This window comes from Oryctolagus cuniculus, chromosome 9 (assembly GCF_051225735.1).
Source record: "Oryctolagus cuniculus isolate XC-2025 breed Fujian yellow rabbit chromosome 9, ASM5122573v1, whole genome shotgun sequence".
Taxonomy (NCBI): domain Eukaryota; kingdom Metazoa; phylum Chordata; class Mammalia; order Lagomorpha; family Leporidae; genus Oryctolagus; species Oryctolagus cuniculus.
Genome location: NC_142875.1, coordinates 110,538,373 through 110,553,695, shown reverse-complemented (window position 1 = coordinate 110,553,695; position 15,323 = coordinate 110,538,373).

Genomic DNA, 15,323 nt, shown 5'->3' with positions numbered 1-15,323 from the left:
CTCCCCCAGATGGCCACAATGGCTAGAGTAGTGCCAATTTGGAGCCAGGAACTTCTGGGTCTTCTACATGGGTACAGGGGCCCAAGGACTTGGGCAATCCTCTACTGCTTTCCCAGGCCATAGCAGAGAGCTGGATCAGAAATGGAGCAGCTGGGGACGGGGAGGAGCTGGCACCATGGTGCAGTAGGTTAATCTTCCCAATGCGGCACCGGCATCCCATAAGGGTGCTGGTTCCAGTCCCAGCTGCTCCTCTTCCAATCCAGCTCTTTGCTGTGACCTGGGAAAGCAGTAGAAGATGGCCCAAGTGCTTGGGCCCCTGCACCCATGTGGGAGACCAGGAAGAAGCATCTGGCTCCTGGCTTCAGATCCATGCAGCTCCAGCCGTTGTGGCCATCTGGGGAGTGAACCAGCAGATGGAAGACCTCTCTCTCTGTCTCTCCCTCTGTCTGTAACTCTACCTCTCTTTAAAAAAAAAAAAAAAAAAAAAACCAACTGCTTTAGAAGTGGAGCAGCCGAGACTAGAACTGGCACCCATATGGGATGCTGGCACTGCAGGCGGTGGCTTGCTACAGCACTCCCTCTCCCCATACATTTAACATTTCTTTATGGTGAGAACATTCAAAATGCGTTCTTTTTCTAGAAAAATTATATTCATTTATTTACTTTTATTTTTTATTTGAAAGAAATTCACACAGAGAGAGATGTTCCATCCCCTGGTTCATTCCCCAGATGCTTACAACATCCAGGACTTGGACAGACTGAAGCCAAGTGCCCAGAATACCATCTGGGTCTCCCACGTGGGTGGCAGGGACCCAAGTACTTGTGCCATCATCTGCTGCCTCCCAGAGTGTTCATTAGCAATAAGATGGTTCAAAAGTCTAGGAGAAGGGCTGGCACTGTGGCGTAGTAGGTAAAGCTGCTGCCTGCAGTGCCGGCATCCTATATGGGCGCTGGTCAAATCCCAGCTGCTCCTCTTCTGATCCAGCTCTCTGCTGTGGCCTGGGAAAGCAGTGGAAGATGGCTCTCAAGTCATTGGGCCCCTGCACCCATGGGGGAAGACCCAGCGGAAGCTCCTGGCTCCTGGCTTTGGATTGGCACCACTCTGGACATTATGGCCATCTGGGGAGTGACCAGTGGATGGAAAACTTCTCTCTCTGCAACTCTGACTTTCAAATAAATAAATATATCTTAAAAAAAAAAAAAAAAAGTCTAAGAGACAAAACTTGAACCAGGTACACCAATATGGAATGTTGACATCCCAAGTGGCATCTTAACCTCTGGACCAAACAGCTGTCCCCCAAACCTTTCTTTGGTTTTTGTTTTTGTAGGGACACATATAGTACGTTATTATTATCTATAGTATCCATACTTAAGAACTTTTTATGCCTAATTCTAACTTAGTACTCATTAAGCAACCTGTTTTTTTCTTGTTCTTATCTTTCCTTAATCTAAGAGGTGAGGAGACTAGAAATTTGGAAGTCAATATATGACATTTCACATCTGTATCCCATCTAGGCCTTGTCTAGAGTGTTTACCTCCCTTCTTTGAATTACATACAAGCAAATGAGCAGGTGTCTTTGCTAGGCAGGCCTGGGAAATGCTAAAGGGAGAAGTGACAGCTGGCACTCCCCTGTGCTCTGTCATTTGAACAGAGACCTACTGCTGCCTGGTCCTGTCCCATGCCCCAAGATAGCAAGAGCACAAACAACCTTTTTCCTTATCCTAGAAACCCTGATGTGAGGCCATCTCTCCAGTCAGCACCTCCCCCTCAACCCTCTCCCAGTCATAGAACCACACCTGGCCATCCCCACTCTTTGCCTGTAATAATTTGGGATCTTTTTCTTTGGGTCCAAGGTCATTATTTCACATCTAGAACCAGCACATTTATAAATAAATTATAAATTTATTAGAGATCTTCCAGTCACCCGTTTGCTCTCTAAATGCAACAGCCAGGGCTGGGCCAGGCTGATGCTAGGAGCCCAAAACTAAAATTCTGGGTCTCCTGTGTGGGTGGCCATCACTTGGCTACCTTCCAAAGTGCACAGAATCAGAAGCACAGCCAGGACTCAAACCCACGCACTCAGATAGGAGATGCTGGCAACCCAGGTGGCATCTTTACCACTGCACGAAACACCTGCACAAGGACCATTGAAGAATTTTTTTTTTTTTTTTTTTTTTTTTTTTTTTTTTTTTTGTAAGGCAGGGTTACAGAGATCTTCCATCCGCTGGGCTGCTCCTCAAATGGCTGCAAAGGCCTGAGTTGGGCCAGGCCAAAGCCAGGAGCCAGGAGCTTCATCCGGGTCTCCCGTATGGGTGCAGGGGTCCAAAAACTTGGGCCATCTTCTGCTGCTTTACCAGGTGCAGCAGCAGGGAGCTGAATTGGAGATGTAGCAGCTGGGACTCAAACCAGTGCTCATATGGGATGCCAGCATTGTAGGTGGCGGCTTTACCCACTATGTCACAACGCCAGCCCCAAGACATGTCTTACACAATAAAGGGCTTATAGATGAAGACTAGTATGCGTTTCATACCCTAGTTGACAAGAATGGCAAATAGTAACTCCAGTTCAGTGACTACATGTATTATCTCATTTTGTCCTCTCAACAGTTCTATAATATATTTATTATTTTGGTTCCATAGATGAGGAAACAGGAACTCAAAAGTTAGGTGCCTTTCCCTAGTTGCAATGTGACACAGCTGGTATTCATACTTGGCTTTTCTAGCTGCAAGTCTGCAGATTTCAGATGTCACCCCAGAGAACATGAGTGATCAAACCCAGCAAGGCCTCCATAGGCCTCCTGACCACTGCCTTGGTAGAGGTCTAAGGTCTAAAACAACCTGGCCATTCCTAAAGGGAGCGCAGATGGTATTTAGTGAGCTAGCTGGCCCCTTTTCCTTGGCTGTACATGGGTTCTGAGACCTGAGATGCTACATGTTTGTGACAGCGGAAGGAAGCCTGTCCATTCCTACTGCACAGACACAGGAAAGCCACCAAGAATGGGTCTGAGAACAACAAAACATTCAATGACAAAACATCTATGGAAAACTTTGCTTCCATATTCACTTGCAAAAAAAAAAAAAAAAACCTATGATGCTAATTTTTTAAGATGCTTCCTTCAATCAACAAATTCCTTTACCACCTCCTCACATTTTTATCAGCCCATGACACTCTAAAACAAAATGAGCCAGATATTGATTTCCCTTGGCCCTTGAATATTTTAATTTATCTTCGTTTCATTTGAAAGGCAGACACACACACAAGATCTTCCATCCTCTGGTTTATTCCCCAAATGTTCACAACAGCCGAGACCGGGCCAGGACAAAGCCAGGAGCTTGAACTTCACCCAGGTGTCCCACATGAGTGGTGGGACCCCCCCAAGTACTTGAACCATCTATCACCTGCTTCCTCCCAAGCACACTGGCCAGAATCTGGTTCGAAAATGAAATGGAATGCCAGATGCCCACCTTGGTCTTTGACTTTTTTTCAGACTTGTTTAAAAAAGTAGAAAAGATCCTAGCAGTAGCTTTATTTTTTGACTTTTTAAAAGAGAATCTTTTTTGAAGATAGAACATACAAAGTTCAATTTGTTTCAGTTTTTTAATAAATTTTAGGTCCCAGTTTAAAACTTTCAGTTTACAGCATGTGATTTCTAAGCCCAATTCTGTCTTTAATATTCTGTGAGTTTATCCCAGTAGGTGGTAAGAATGAGAATTAAGCCATAAGAAGACTCCAGTCTCCTTACCAGGTACACAGTGAGGTGTGCCAAGGGCTAAGATTCATGTAACCCCTAAATAGGAGTCATAAAGAAGGCTGGCAGTGGGGAGCAGGATTAGGAGTGGAGGCACTCTACCTAGCTCCTGGCTCCCAGAAGCCAGCCAGGGAAGGGTAAGGAATGCATCTTTTTTTTCTTTTTAAGATTTATTTTATTTATTTAAAAGAGTTACAGAGAGAGGTAGAGACATACAGAGAGAGAGGTCTTCCATCCACTGCTTCACTCCCCAGATGGCCGCAATGGCCGGAGATGCTCCAATCCAAAGCCAGGAGCCAGGAGCTTCTTCTGGGTCTCCCATGTGGGTGCAGGGGCCCAAGAATTTGGGCCATCTTTGTCTGCTTTCCCCAGGCCATAGCAGAGAGCTGTATCAGAAGAGGAGCAGCTGGGACTAGAACCGGTACCCATAGAGGATGCCGGCACTTCAGGCCAGGGCTTTAACCCACTGAGCCACAGCACTGGCCCCAGAAATGCATCCTTTGAGATGGGATTTGAATTTGTCCCTTCCTACAAATCTTCAATGAACGCATCAGTCCCACCAGCCTGCTGTACATTCTGCCCTAAAGGTGTTTCCCTCTGAGCCTTCTGTCCCAAGTTTACTCAGGATGCTCAAGGCTGATCCTTACCCAAGGACAGTTTTGCCCAAGACCACCTCCACCAACCATGTGGGCAGCAGAATCATTTGCCAGATGAGGTTGGCAAATTTTCCTCTCCCACTTGCACGATCTGTCACCTCACCCCTCCCTCTGTCCTTGCTGCCATTTGCTCAGATTCACTTGGAAGCAACAATAAAGTTTAGTTGGAGTTGCTTGACCAAGATCAGCTTTGGGATAAGGCTTCTCTGTAAGAACTGTATGTACAAGGTGCCTAGGGTTTGAGTCTGTTGGCACAGAAGTGGTACTGGGAGACTCAGGCCTCATCCCTTGCAATTAAGAACAGGAGAGGAGGAGCTGGCATTGTGGCTAAACAAGTTAAGCTGCTGCTTGCAACACCAGAGTCCCATATGGGCACCAGTTGGAGTCCTGGCTGCTTCGCCTCTGATCCAGCTCCCTGATGTGCTTGGGCCCCTGCAGCCACGTGGGAGAACTGGAGATCCAGATGAAGTTTCTGGCTCCAGCCCTGGCCATTGTGGCCATTTGAAGAGTGAAACCAGTGGATGGAAGACCTCTTTCTCTCTCTCTCTCTCTCTCTCTCTCTCTTTTTTTTTTTTTTTTTTTTTTTTTTTTTTTTTTTGGACAGGCAGAGTGGACAGTGAGAGAGAGAAAGACAGAAAGGTCTTCCTTTTACCGTTGGTTTACCCTCCAATGGCCGCCACATCCAGCGAGCTATGGCCAGCACACCGCGCCAATGCAATCCAAAGTCAGGAGCCAGGTGCTTCTCCTGGTCTCCCATGGGGTGCAGGGCCCAGGGACTTGGGCCATCCTCCACTGCACTCCCGGGCCACAGCAGAGAGCTGGCCTGGAAGAGGGGCAACGGGGACAGAATCTGGACTAGAACCTGGGGTGCCAGCACCACAGGTGGAGGATTAGCCTATTGAGCCATGGCGCTGGCCGGAAGACCTCTTTCTCTACCCATCTCCCTCTGTAATTCTGTTCTTCAAAATAAATAAACAAACAAACAAAAACCTAGGAGAAACGAAAATGTGTTCTGCCAACTAGGTCAACATTCTTTCAACTTTATCATTTTACTTGCTGCAACATTAGTCATTTATAGGAAGAGAAAAACCCTCCAATAATGTAATGTGTAGAAGAGTGTGACAAAAATGCAATTCCCCATTGTCCATTTAACCTGCTAATTCATGTGCAAAAGAAATGAGGAGGAGGGAAGCTGTGAGGGGTGGAAAGACTTTCTCCAGCATTTTTGCAAGATGACCGCTTGGTGGCACTGTGGCTAGTGGAGAGGTCCTACCCTCTCTTCAGGATGCCTGTCACATTGCTAATTTTGAGAAGTGGTCTCTTAGCAACAAGTCTGACAATTGCTGCGCACTCAGGAGCAGCCCTAGCTAGATTAATCAGTCAGTGTGTTCAAAACACAAAACATTTAAACATTGGAGGAGATTCCAAAATAATGAATGGCCTTTATAGACGTGAAATCACTAATCAAAATATTATTTTCAACCCATTTTACAAATGTGACCTTTTTTTGAAGAAATTCCCTCGGCCTACCAAACACATTTGTGCCACCCTATACTTATCAGGACTTCTCTCTCCCTTTATAATCTAAAAAATCGAGATTTTATGCACTCTTTCATAATAATGTCATCTAGAGTTTCCCTACCATGTTCTGCAGGTAAGAAAGCAGTTGCATTTATTTTAGGTTGATATCATTTTAGGCGCATCTCATTTATCTCTGGCCCTGCTTAATTCCTGAGCCCCTCCTGTCTGGGCTCTTCTGGACTTTCCACACAGCTGAGCACTTGAAGAGCTCTGTCTATTTCTCAGAAGAAGCCTCTTTCAAAGTGTTGCTTTATCAACTCTCCATCGACCCTAACTGAGTTAAGTAGGGTGATAAAATTTGGATTCGGCTGTCATTTGAAGAATGCGTGATTTTAGTTCTGTAGAATAATGACGCCCAACAGGAGCTGGGCTCTGCGGTGCCACTGCATACGTGTCAGGTTTCAGGGTGACAAAGCAGGTCTGGGGGATTTCAGAATGTGATTTTCAGCAGTCGATCAGTAAAACACTTTGCTGTTTCCCCCACAACAGGAAGATATAAAACATTAAAATTTTGTCAAATTTTTAAGACGCCACTGAAGGTTACCTACTGTCATTATTTTAGTTTGGTCATTGTTTACCCAGCGTATTTTGAGTTACTTAGCACCTTGACTTGTGCTGTTCTAGGAGAAACAGGTGTTTAGCCTCAGTCGCAAATCATAGCATCGGTTTCCTTCGACTTCTCGTTTAGTTCTCCTGAGATTCTGAAGACTCAAGACAGAAGGAAAAGTTGGGAGCAGGAACTTGAATGGAAAGGAGGTGAGTGATAGAGCTGTTTCTGTTTGCTAACACCTCAAAGAAAGAAGGAATGATCTAAACTCCGGGTGCACGAAAGACTTAAGAATACAGACTTGCGTCAGCATTTCACGTACACAAAAGACAGTACTAATGGGGGAAAAACTGTTTTGACTGATAATTCATTAATTCATCAATTCATTCTCATTGAATATGAAGAACCAGTGAGGCTGGCACTGCGGCTCAATAGACTAATCCTCCGCCTAGCGGCGCCGGCATATTGGGTTCTAGTCCCAGTCGGGGCGCCGGATTCTGTCCTTGTTGCTCTTCTTCCAGGCCAGCTCTATGCTGTGGCCAGGGAGTGCAGTGGAGGATGGCCCAAGTGCTTGGGCCCTGCATCCCATAGGAGACCAGGAGAAGCACCTGGCTCCTGCCTTCGGATCAGCGCGGTGCGCCGGCAGCGTGAGCACGCAGCCGCGGCGGCCATTGGAGGGTGAACCAACGGCAAGAGGAAGACCTTTCTCTCTGTCTCTCTCTCTCACTGTCCACTCTGCCTGTCCAAAAAAAAAAAAAAAAAAAAAAAACCAGTGAAATCAGGCTCAGTCTCTCTTGGCCATCATTAATTGTATAGGTCACAGTGTAATCATATTTGGATAGATGTTATTCAAGTTACTCTCCAAGATATGCTAAAAACATGTAGCAAATCTATTTTCAGTTCAGCTATAAGTGAATGAAGCTGTAACTGGAAACTTGAGTGAAATTGAGGTTAAGGTGGCAAGAAAGGACATTTGGTAACTGGAGTAGAAGGAGAAAGAAACAATGAGAATGTCAAGCCAAGGCTTAAACTTAGGAAAACAAATGTTGTAAGAACTATCAAGTTTATTTTGATGAACAGTTTGAAACCAGCAGAATAGTTTGTGGCTTTTTTCTTCTAAAAGAAATATGAGCCTGTTGTTTGGGAGATACAGGGGGAAATACTACTGAGATATAAGATTATTGGTGTTGTGCTTTAAAGAAACACTCAACTAAAAAAGTCCACACATGAAAACTCAATTGAATTGAACACAATCGGTGGAGCTCTGCAGTAGCACCTGTTCCAGGGTGTTTCTTGTTTGTTGCTGTTTTGCTTTAAATAAGCTCTTACAACTCGCAGATGGTGAAAAGGAGGCAACTGGACATGCCAGGAAGACGGATGGACTGGCGCGCATCATCAGCCCTCAGGCTGTTGCTCATGATCCTAATGGGCTTGTCCCAAACCGGCTTCCCCTGTCCCAGACAAGGTCCTCTTTACCAAGACTGACTCCCCTTCCCCTAGTTATCCTGATTGCAGATGCAAGGATATTAGCCCAGAGGTCTAATGCATTGACTTACAATGAGAGTGTCTCCATGGCTCTTCGAGACACATTTCTACAAGTTTTGAAATAATTGGTGTCCTAGAAATATAATCTGGAGGCTTCTTGGTGAATATGGAATCTGGAAGAAAGCAAGGCGGGTCATGAAAGCCTTTGTTGTCGTTTTGGAGAGTATTTTAAAATATTGTTTAATTGAATTAGTATACATTTTTAAGGAGAAATGAAACTAATTTTATGTGTTGTTGCATAACGAATTTGGCAGCTTAAGAACTACACACATTTATTTATTTTTAAGGATTTATTTATTTGAAAGGCAGAGTTAGAGATCTTGCATCTGCTGGTTCCCTTCCCACATACATGCAACGGCCAGGACTGGGCCAGGCCGAAGCCGGGAGCCAGGAGCTTCATCAGGTTCTTCCAAGTGGGTGGCAGGGGTCTAAGCTCCTGGGCCATCTTCCACTGCTTTCCCAGACACATTAGCAGGGAGCTGGATCAGAAGTGGAGCAGCCAAGACAATACACATTTATTATCTCTTTCTGTGCATCAGGAATGTGAACACAACTGTAGCTGCTCTTTCACAAGGCTGCAGGAAGTTATCAACCAGGGTAGGAGTCTCACCTGAAGGCTCAGCTGGGGTATAATCTGCTCTCAAGCTCGTGTGGTTGCTTCTAGAACCCAATTTGCCAAGGGCTGCTAGACTGAGGGTCTCAGCTCAGCTCCCTGCATGTAGACCTCTCCAGCATGGCAGCTGGATCCATGCTCCCACCTGTAGCATAATGAGCATGACCATCCCCCCAAAACCTCCCAATTGAAACTTTATTAATTTGATTTTCACCAATCAAATAGGTATAAGGCACTTTATTGTCTTAATATACATTTTTTATGAGTGAGGTTGAATTATTTTTATGGTTTTTTTTTTAAAGATTTATTTATTTATTTGAAAGAGTTACAGAGAGAGAGACGGAGAGGCAGAGAGAGAGAGGCCTTCCACCTGCTGCTTGACTCCCCAGATGGCTGCAACGGCCGGGGCTGTGCCGATCCGAAGCCAGGAGCTGCCTCTGGGTCTCCCACAAGGGTGCAGGCGCCCAAGGACTTGGGCCATCTTCTACTGCTTTCCCAGGCCACAGAAGAGAGCTGGATCAGAAGTGGAGCAGCCGGGACTAGAACCAGTGCCCATATGGGATGCCGGCACTTCAGGCAGGGCTTTAACCTGCTGTGCCACAGCGCTGGCCCCTGTGGTTTGTCCTTTAAAGCTTTGTTGTATGTCTTTTTTCAAGCAGACTGTTACCTCAGTAGTTGAATTTATCAGTCTTGTGGGTCTTGCTAACAAAAAAAAAAAAAAAAAGCCCTTCCCACTCTTTTTTTTTTTTACTTCACATATTTTAGTATTTTTACAGATTTTGTGTATTTTTTTATGGAGTGTTTAAATCTTTGGTCATCTAGAATCTATTTTGTCAAAGGAGAGCAGTATTTTATTTAAAATTTTGTTTATATTTATTTTATTTAAATTTTATCTATAAGGCTAGCCAGTTGTCCCAAAATCAGTTTTTAAAAGTCATATAGGGGGCCAGTGCCACGGCTCACTAGGCTAATCCTCCGCCTTGCGGTGCCAGCACACCGGGTTCTAGTCCCGGTCAGGGCGCCGGATTCTGTCCCGGTTGCCCCTCTTCCAGGCCAGCTCTCTGCTGTGGCCAGGGAGTGCAGTGGAGGATGGCCCGAGTACTTGGGCCCTGCACCCCATGGGAGACCAGGATAAGTACCTGGCTCCTGGCTTCGGATCAGCGCGGTACGCCGGCCGCAGCGCGGCAGCCATTGGAGGGTGAACCAACGGTAAAGGAAGACCTTTCTCTCTGTCTCTCTCTCTCACTGTCCACTCTGCCTGTCAAAAAAATAAAATAAAATAAAATAAAAGTCATCTAGGGGCCTGGGCTGTGGCGTAGCGTGTAAAGCTATCATCTGCAGTGCCAGCACCCTATATGGGCCTTGGTTCAATAACCAGATGCTCCACTTCCAATCCAGCTCTCTGCTATGGTCTGAGAAAGCAGTAGAAGTTGGCCCAGGTCGTTGGGCCCCTGCACCCACGTGGGAGACCCAGAAGAAACTCTGGCTTCAGATGGGCGCAGCTCTGGCCCTGGCAGCCATTTCGGAAGTGAGCCAGCGGTTGGAAGATCTCTCTCTCTCTCTGCCTCTTCTTCTTTGTAATTTCACCTTTCAAATAAATAAATAGAATCTTTTTTAAAAAAGAAATATAAATATATATATATATATAATTTCTCCACTAGTTTAAATACTATTGAACTTAATACTACTGAACTTCTGAGAGTTTTTACAACAACTTGTGGATTCTATTTTGGTTCATTGATCTACCTGATCATTGACCAGTTCTCGTTTCATTATTACAGTTATATAATGGTTTCATATTTGGTATAAAGTTAGTACTGCCTCCTAATTTTTCTTTTGTAGAGTTTGGTTATTCTCGCTAGTTTATATTTTCTTTTTTTTTTTAATTTTTTTTTTTTTTTTTTTTTGACAGGCAGAGTGGACAGTGAGAGAGAGAGACAGAGAGAAAGGTCTTCCTTTGCCGTTGGTTCACCCTCCAATGGCCGCCGCGGCCGGCGCGCTGCGGCCGGCGCACCGCGCTGATCCGATGGCAGGAGCCAGGAGCCAGGTGCTTTTCCTGGTCTCCCATGGGGTGCAGGGCCCAAGCACCTGGGCCATCCTCCACTGCACTCCCTGGCCACAGCAGAGGGCTGGCCTGGAAGAGGGGCAACCGGGACAGAATCCGGCGCCCCGACCGGGACTAGAACCCGGTGTGCCGGCGCCGCTAGGCGGAGGATTAGCCTAGTGAGCCGCGGCGCCGGCCCTAGTTTATATTTTCATAGAAACTGTAGCATAACCTCTATAGTACCAAAGTATTTTGAAGTATTCAAGCCGTGGAAGGCCCTAATGAACCATCCCTGCTTAGTGTTTGCCTATACCTCCCTGACAACTAGACTTCTGTACACCACTCTCATATTCTCTTTCTGAAGAATGCTCATCAATTCTGCTGCATTCTGACTCTTTGGGTTTTCATTTTCTATGCTCTAATCATCATTGTTGTGCTTAACAAATTATATCACATTCAGATTTGCTTTCTTGAGAATCTTATCAAAGTCAGCTTGATTGGAATCTAAGTAATTCTTACAAAGCTTAGTCATGTATTTATTGATGATCTCTCGATTTATTCATAGTTGGTTAACTGACATTGTTGGTCAGTCTGCTATTAGCCACAACCCTCTTTCCTTGCTAACAGCACACTGATGATCCCTCCATAGTTGTAGGGAGAAACCATGTTTATCTGAGCCAACCATGGTAATTCTATTCCCTCTGCCAGTGATTGGTTCAGTGATATGCCTTTAGCCCAGCCTTCTGGCAAGAAAGTTAAAGATAAATCTGTTGAGGGGCTTCTGGGAAGGGTTTTTCTTGCTGATGAAATGTGCATGGAACTCCTTTCCCCCTTAGATCACCCAATTGAGAGTGATGCCCGAAGCTGTTTGAATGCTTCTGATTTGTTCTCAAGGCCCTTCTCTCTCTCTCTCTCTCACTCTCTCTCTCTCTCTATGTTTTTAAAGCATTTTATTTATTTATTTATTTATTTATTTATTTATTTTACTGAAGGAGAGGCAAAGGAGGGGGAGAGAAAGAGGTCTTCCATCCGCTGGTTCACTCCCCAATTGGCCGCAACTGCCGGAGCTGCACCAATCTGAAGCCAGGAATCAGGAGCTTCTTCCAGGTCTCCCAAGCAGGTGCAGGGGCACAAGGACTTGGGCCATCTTCGTCTGCTTTCCCAGGCCATAGCAGAGAGCTGGATTGGAAGTGGAGCAGCTGGGACTTGAACCGGCACCCATATGGGATGCCGACACTGCAGGCGGCAGCTTTACCCACAAGCCACAATGCTGACCCCCTAAAGCATTAAAAAAAAAAAAATTGTTTGAAAGGGAAAGAGAGAGAGAGAGAAAGATAAGAGTATGAATGAGAATCTTCCAACTACTGATATACTCTCCAAATGCCCACAACAGCCAGGGCTAGGCCAGGCCAGTCAGGAGTCCAAAACTCCATTTGGGTCTCCCACATAGGTGGCAAGAGCCCAAATACTTGAGCCATCATCTGCCCCCCCGAGTGTGCATTAGTAGGAAGTTGTATTGGCAGCTGAGCAGCCGGCACTCAAACCTGCACTATGATAGGAGATGCCCAACACCCACACAGCAGATTAACCCACTGTGCCACAGTGCTGGCCCCATCAAGGCTCCCCTCTCCCAGCTACTCCTGGGCTCCTCACACAGCCCCACGCCAGGAAGAGGAGGTGCTATTGCAGTTTGGCCTTAAGGAGTTTATTGGCTGTTGCTAGATAGTGTTCTTACTCTGCCTGGCTGAAAAGGCTCACGGGCATGCAGGTTTTGGTATTTTTGTCTTGAGGGAAGAGGCATTGGCAGCTTTCATTTTCTGTGTGGTTCTTTTGTTACCTGTCTTCCTCTTTCTAGAAGAGGCTGGGCCATTTTTTATGTTTTTGGTTTTCTTTCCTCCTTTTTCTATGTTCTCATTCCTCTCTCTCTCTTTCTCTCTCTGTCTCTCTCCCCCTCCCCCCTTACGTGGGAAGCAGCAGGTTGAGAGAGGTTTTGTTTATTGCTCTACATCTTGCACCTTTTCCCGTGGTGCTGAGAGGCATGGTCTTCATCCCATTGAAGTGGTTAAGACTCGAAACTCAGTGTGGGCTTAGGATGGCTTTTGGCCTCACTGGTGTTGGGCTATCCAAGCCTACCTCACTGAGGCCAGGAGCTGTCGTGCCCAGCTTGCCAAAGCATTTCCACAGCTCGGGGCTGGAAAGAGCTTGCCAGATACTGCCTTCCTTCCCGGGAAGGGGGTGCTGTGGCCTGGCGAGACTAGGCTGGGTTCTGTGGGTACAGGAGTTGTCTCCTGCTCCAGTGCTTCTCCTGCTGTAGTCAAGATGGCCCATAAACCTGAACTTACTGTTCACCCTCAGCCCACTACAGCCTGGGAGTGTTTGGGACACTGTGTCACAACACCTAAGTGAATTCGTTGTGCCTATTTTGACCCTAGGGCTTGCGTTAGGAATTCAGCTGATTTACCTCCTTAGTGTTTCTAGACACAGACAAGATGTTTCTCTGTGACCCGTAACAATTTGTATCACAACAATCATGTCTTGTGAACCAATCTGAGTTGGGTATAGACAGCTCAAAGCTGCCTACAACTCTGTCGGACCCTCAGTGATACACTTTGCTCACATGTGCATGTTCTGCTTGGGCCATGATAGTCTACATTGGGACTTGTTGCACAGTGTGTTGGAAACTGCCTCTGTGGGCAGAAGAAATGCATGATTTGTAGTGGTTACTGATTGCTATGGTGTAAATACTCCCACCATTGCTTGCGAAATGCTACTAACCTCAAGTTACTGGACATGAAGTCAGGAAGAGATGTACCCAGCTGGCTATCATCTGGGGAGCCAGCAAAAACCAGATACAACACACTCTTGTTCTGCACATTTTTACTTACTTATTTATTTGAAGTGTATCTTCTTTGAATATTTGAAATGATTTATTCGTGAGATGGGTTTTATCTGTAGCTTTTGAGAAGGGACCTTTTTTTAAAGATTTTATTTATTGGAAAGGTAGTTACAGGGGAGGGGGAGAAAGAGAGAGAGAGAGAGAGAGAGAGAGAGAGAGAGATCTTCCATTTGCTGGTTCACTCCTCAGATGGCTGCAACAGCCAGGGCTGGATCAGGCCAAAGCCAGGAGCTTTTTCCAGGTCTCCCACGGAGGTGCAGGGGCCCAAGGATTTGGGCCATCTTCCACTGCTTTCCCAGGCCATAGCAGAGAGCTGGACAGGAAGTAGAGCAGCCGGGGCTCACACTGGCACCCATACGGGTTGCCGGCATTGCAAGTGTCAGCTTAACCCATTATGCCACAGCGCCGGCCCCTTGCACGTTTTTATAAGAGGTACTCCTTGGGTGGAGGAATGAGGAAGGCACCCACTTTGGGGAAAATTAGTAAAAACCACCTGTCTGGACAGAATGGAACAATACTTATGCCTTGGTGTGCAGGTGGCAGGTGCCCTTTCCTTCACACATCGCTTGTTGAGCAGAATGTGAACTCGATTTTTAGACCCAATTGCTTCCTTAACTGGTGCCTTTGTGCAGTGCACAATCAACACAACTTTACATGGCAGTCCTCTTATTCATGACCACCTTAGAGTTAAGTAAAACGGATGGACTGTGGAAAGGGGAACTCAGTTACCTAGCAGCCTGAAAATCTGCTTTATACAGATAATTATAGGATGATATTTCCAGTTGGAATATTAGTTGTTCTTAAAATTAGCCTAATTACTAGAAATCCATTACTTCTAAAAAGGGCTTCCAACTATACTATTCCAATGATACACATAATGATATAGCTAGAAAGACTTGGGAAATGTGATGCTAACAACAGTATGTATTTAGATTCTGGCTCTTTAAATATATGTTTAGTGTTTTAAATCCTAACAACAAACATAGGTATAATGTGAGCATTTAAATTTAATGTAGTTCTCTACTATCAACAAGCCTTTTCTCATAGCTCCTATTTAGCCTGAGAATTACTCTGTGAACACTATCCTCCCTGTTTTATTTTTTATTTATTTATTTATTAAGGATTTATTTTATTTATTTGAAAGACAGAGTTACAGAGAGAGGTAGAGACAGAAAGAGAGGTCTTCCATCTGCTGGCTCACTCCCCAGATGGCCGCAATGGCCAGAGCTGCCCTGATCCAAAGCCAGGAGCCAGGTGCTTCCTCCCTGTCTCCCACGTGGGTGCAGGAGCCCAAGGACTTGGGCCATCTTCTCCTGCTTTCCCAGGCCACAGCAGAGAGCTGGATCAGAAGTGGAGCAGCTGGGATTAGAACTGGCGCCCATATGGGATGCTGGCACTTCAGGCCAGGGCTTTTAACCCACTGTGCCACAGCGCCAGCCCCTATTTATTTATTTTTAAAAGATTTATTTATTTTTATTTATTTGAAAGACAGTTACAGAGAGAAGTATAGACAGAGAGAGAGAGAGAGCGAGAGAGGTTTTCCATCTGCTGGTCCACTCCCCAAATCGCCACAACGGCCAAAGCCAAGCCGATCCAAAGCCAGGAGCCAGGAGCTTCCTCCGGGTCTCCCACATGGGTTCAGGGGCCCAAGGACTCAGGCCATCCTCTACTGCTTTCCCAGGCCATAGCAGA